This window comes from Prionailurus bengalensis, chromosome C1, assembly GCF_016509475.1.
Source record: "Prionailurus bengalensis isolate Pbe53 chromosome C1, Fcat_Pben_1.1_paternal_pri, whole genome shotgun sequence".
In the NCBI taxonomy this organism is placed as follows: Eukaryota; Metazoa; Chordata; class Mammalia; order Carnivora; family Felidae; genus Prionailurus; species Prionailurus bengalensis.
In genome coordinates, this window is record NC_057345.1 from 173,456,690 (window position 1) to 173,461,565 (window position 4,876).

At 33.4% G+C, this 4,876-nt stretch overlaps 1 non-coding gene across 1 annotated transcript; it reads left to right on the forward strand.

The window, feature by feature from the left end:
• The first annotated feature begins 1,122 nt into the window (after positions 1–1,122).
• Positions 1,123–1,225, forward strand: LOC122482312. The gene has a single exon (XR_006297104.1). It is a non-coding gene; the product is annotated as a U6 spliceosomal RNA (small nuclear RNA).
• The last annotated feature ends 3,651 nt before the right edge of the window (positions 1,226–4,876 follow it).

A 4,876-nucleotide genomic window follows, 5' to 3' on the forward strand; every position in this document is an offset into this window, starting at 1 on the left:
TGTGAGATCATGACCTGAGCCGAAGTCGGAGGCTTAACCGACGACAGAGCCACCCAGGCTCCCAGACAAGATGTACTTAGAACTGAATCAGTAAGAGTGAAGGAAGAGTGGATTAAAAGGAACGTAAGCAGGATACAAAGTAATGAATGGCCAAGAAAAGTCAAAGATGATTCTTAGTCACCTGGGTGGATAACTAACTACTATTGCAGTGCAGGCAGTGGATTCATTTTACCCTCAAAACAATGCTGGAGTATAAATATTGTATTTTCCCTTTAACAGATGAAAAACTTTATACTCAAAGTCTGTCCAAGGTCAAACCAGAGGTTAGTAGGGAAAACAAAGATGGTGACATCACACCCCATTATTAATGAAGAGGGAGGAATAAGTTTGTGGGTAACAGTGAGTGGTAACGCTGTGATTTTCTCAGTTGCAAGAGATAGACCTCACTTTAAACATAATCAATTGATCCATTTCTCTGATATTTTCAAGACTTAATCAGACTATGGTCACTGCTAGAACTAATATCTTCAAGTTGCTATTTCTCCTTCTACATATCTTGGATCTGATTTATTTGCATAGCCTAATTCACAAACAGTTCCCAATAATGGATGACAATACGGCTGCCTGTAATTTGGAGATGATGATCACAGAGGAAGAAACCCCAATTAAAATAAACGTATCGAGGAGGATCTTACTGGGTCTCTTTGAGCCAGGTGTCTGTCTTCTGGACTAATTTCCGTGGACTGAGGAATGACTGACTAGGTCTATAGCTTAATGTGTGCAAAATAATGAGATAGATGATCCCTTGAGAACTAGTTAAAGTTGTTAAAGGTTATTATGAGGAGTAAGCAGGGGCTATATGTAATAAAGTATGAAAGATTTGTAGTTTCTTACAAATTTATTTTGAGCCTTACGTGGTATATCCAGTGACAGTGGATATATTGTTGGAACTCAGAAGAAAGAACTTCAGTGAAGCTACTGATTTTTAAATCATTGACAGATAGAGGTCAATTCAAGTCTTAAGACTTTCTGTTCTATTTCTATAATGTTTTCAGTGAATTTTACATTCATTTATTTTTCCAACTTATAGTATCTTTCCTAATTTAAAAATTAATTTCAATGGTACTTGCTTTGGCAGCACATATTCTAAAATTAAATGATTCAGAGATTAGCATAGCCTCTGTGCAAAGAGGACACAAAAAAGTAATTTGAATAATCATTTATTAATACATTATAAACTCATATATATGTGCATACACACACACCATGTTTGCCTTGATGGAAGCATATTGTTTAAATTATTCCTTTTTTCACATTTTTATCACATTGCATTTCTTAAAGCATTGATCCATATCTTCACAATGGAACATCAAGGATCAGCAACATCATGTATAACCAGAGGTGTGCAGAAAGAATGAAATCATTTCAAGCAATCACGGTTAAATTGGTTGTATCTGGATCTTTGCTCAAATGCTCTTTTAAGCTATTGTGAAAAGAAAACTCAAGAACAACCACCTACTTATGGAATTGAGAGATTTAGTATACATTTTTTAAAAAAAAAGATTTAAAAACCTGATGTTTTACATCCAAACAATTTGACATATGTTCTTACTGTAAGGTCTAGTACAGTAAATGTTTTCTTCTTTTGAAACTAAATGGCAAGGAGTTCCTTTTTTATAAGCATATGCTGTTTTAAAGGGAAGTTATGTAGTCTTGAGACATTCAGATACAATCAGAATTAGGACAAATTAAGCTGATTAAAACAGGTTGGTGAATGGCAAAAAGAAAGAATAGAATTGTTTTAAGGCACTAAATAAAATAAGTGTCCTAGGAAAGACACATTTCAAAAGACAAAATATAGTATATATCAAGTTAGCAATTGCTCTAAATAGTCTGGATTAATGTTAATGAAAAATTCATTTTCCAAGTATGCTGCAAAAAATAAAAATATAAATATTAATTCAAAGTTTATACAAGAATTTTTTTCCCCAAAGCCCTTTCAACACAAAACTTCCTGTGCAGTTTAGTAAAGCATAAATATGCAATGCTGTGGCTTTGATACTGAGGATAAATACCCCTTTATTCCTGCACTTACATATCTCATTAATGCACTTATATATCTAGGTTTTTTTTTTCATCTGTTTTTTTTTATTTTGGTTTACATTTGCTGATAGTTGTTGCCCTTGACCATTCTGTATATGACCATCAATTTATTTTTTAAAAATTTTTTAACATTTATTTATTATTGAGGGACAGAGAAAGACAGAGCATGAACATGGGAGCGGGGGCAGGCAGAGAGAGGAGACACAGAATCCGAAACAGGCTCCAGGCTCTGAGCTGTCAGCACAGAGCCTGATGCGGGGCTCGAACTCACCATGAGATCATGACCTGAGCCGAAGTCAGACGCTTAACTGACTGAGCCACCCAAGCGCCCCCTTTTTTAAAAATTTTTTATGACCATCAATTTAAAACAACTAAAAAGGGAGACATGACAAAAACAACATGAACAACCATATTCTTCTTTTACATCAAGGCACATATCTATTAATTATATACTATTAGCTAATAAGTACCATAAGCATTAACAAAACCAATATTTTCCACAGAGTAGAAGTTTTAATACTGTTTTCCCTAAGAGTTTGTGTAATATTAGTGTTATAATGGAAGTTTTGCTTTGTTGTTGCATTTGCCTTTTTTTTATTGGTGCAAGGGGAGACTGAAGCAAACATATGAGATGATTTCAATATTCACTAGCAAAAAAATTTCAAAAAAAATGATTGAATTATAAAACTCAAAAAAATAAAACACTTTGAAAAAAACCACTTTGTAATATGGTATCTGATTGTGGAGAAAAATAGGCAGCTTAGAATGACTTCTTTCCATGCTGAGATGTAAGCAGGTTAACAAATGTTAAATGTAGAAAATAAATATTGAAATATCCTTGTTCAAACTAATATATATCATGTACATCACCCCCAACAGTTATTACGATTTGAAGGTTTTTTTTTCCTTTAACCTCTGAATTTCTTTATAATTTTTTGGTGAATTATATGCTGTGATATTTCTATCAGAATTCATGTAACTGAGACAATAGCAAAATCTCCTTTTTTGTGAATGTCACTAGCATTACTTTTTAATAGTCATAATTGAAATTCAAACATAATATTATTATTGAGATGATAATTTAAATGTTAAAACAAATTTGATGCTGATTATATTATATATCAATGATGTTTTATTATACAACCAAGAGAAGCTGCATTAAATAACACAGGCATTAAAAATTGTTTAGGAAAGAGTAATTACCATTTTGGTGTATTACAATATATTGATAAAGAAATATATCTATCCCTAGGCTCTATTTGACATTGATAAACTCTATTATTTTTCCCTTAAAAAATATATGCAGATAGAGATTAAAAATTAAGTCAGTTATGTCCAATAGTAGGATTTAGATGTACATAGGCTTGATTGCCAAACTGATATATTGGCCCAAGAAAGTTGACATGACTACAAATGTGATATTTTCCAGGAGAGGACTCAGGCCAAGAAATAAGGACTTAGGCCCTATGAGTAAATCAGTAAGTTAGCAACAAAGTCTGCAGAAAGGAGTGTGTAAAAACACTTTAAAATATTTTTAAAAACCCACAAAATTATAAACCCTTATCCACAAAGAACATTATACTGGTACAGCCTAAGAAAAAGAAGAACAAAAAGGAAAGATGTGGTCTCTTATTTCACTGACAGGTAGCATACAAGCTGAATGCCATGATCCCATTGTCCTCTGTGGACAGTGATACAGCTGTAGAGACCGATGGGGGACTTAATTATTTATCAAGAAACAGCAGTGGAGTTTCTATTCCTGAAGGAAGAATGTAATGACAGGGAGGCAGAAGAGAGAGAAAAGAGGACAAGGAATGGAGGAGGGAGGGAGGAGAAAGAGGTGAGAAAGAGTGAGCATAATCCTCTAGAAAAGAATAGCAGTGATATTTAGAAGGAGACTATTGCACCTGTCAAGAGGAACTGTATCCATGGCCAGAGCCACATGCTCAGTGGGAGATAACAGAAGAATGGAAGCCCTCAACAGTGCATTGGAGTTATAAAGGAGAGTTACAGAAATGCTCAGGAGGAAATTCATTTTTTTGTGTGTAAGCAAAGTTCACCTGAACATTCCTAGATTTTATTTTATTTTCCTTATGGCTGAGGTGGGTTGTAGTGGACATTTTAGAGGCTGTATATTTCATATCAACATGTTTGGGCTAAAGACAGAGAACTTCAAGATAACAGGATACTCAACTTGTACACATACTCCAATTGTATGCATAAGAAATAAGTTTTGAGAAGTGTACATCATATTTAATTCCCAAAGATAAACAATATTTATTCTCTATCATTGAATATGGAATTGGGGCCCAATAGAGAAGGAGAATCCCTAAATATAGATTGGCATAACTTAAGAATGTTTGTAAAAGCTCCAAAATGATTGTCTTAAAAAGCAGTTATAATTGATGTTTTGGCTTAACTGATTGCACTAATAGTTTGCCTACAGGCAGCTGTCAGCAAAGACTCAAAATAGCATTTTTTTCTAACAGTACAATGAATGAAACACATCTATAAAATTATGGTCACAATAGTTTCTTGAACTATTCTGTTTCCATATTTATATATATGACCCCGAGGCCTTACTTACAAAGATTATCATATTTTCAGCACAGAAAGTATATATAAGATTTTCACAAGATACCTTGAAATGGCTCCAAATTGTTTCTGGCAAAAGAAGTGCCCCAAGTTATAAATTCTTCTCTCATGTATTTTAAGTTAAAATTACACAAAATACATGTAAAGATAACATATGGTGGGCAAAATGACTTGCTCT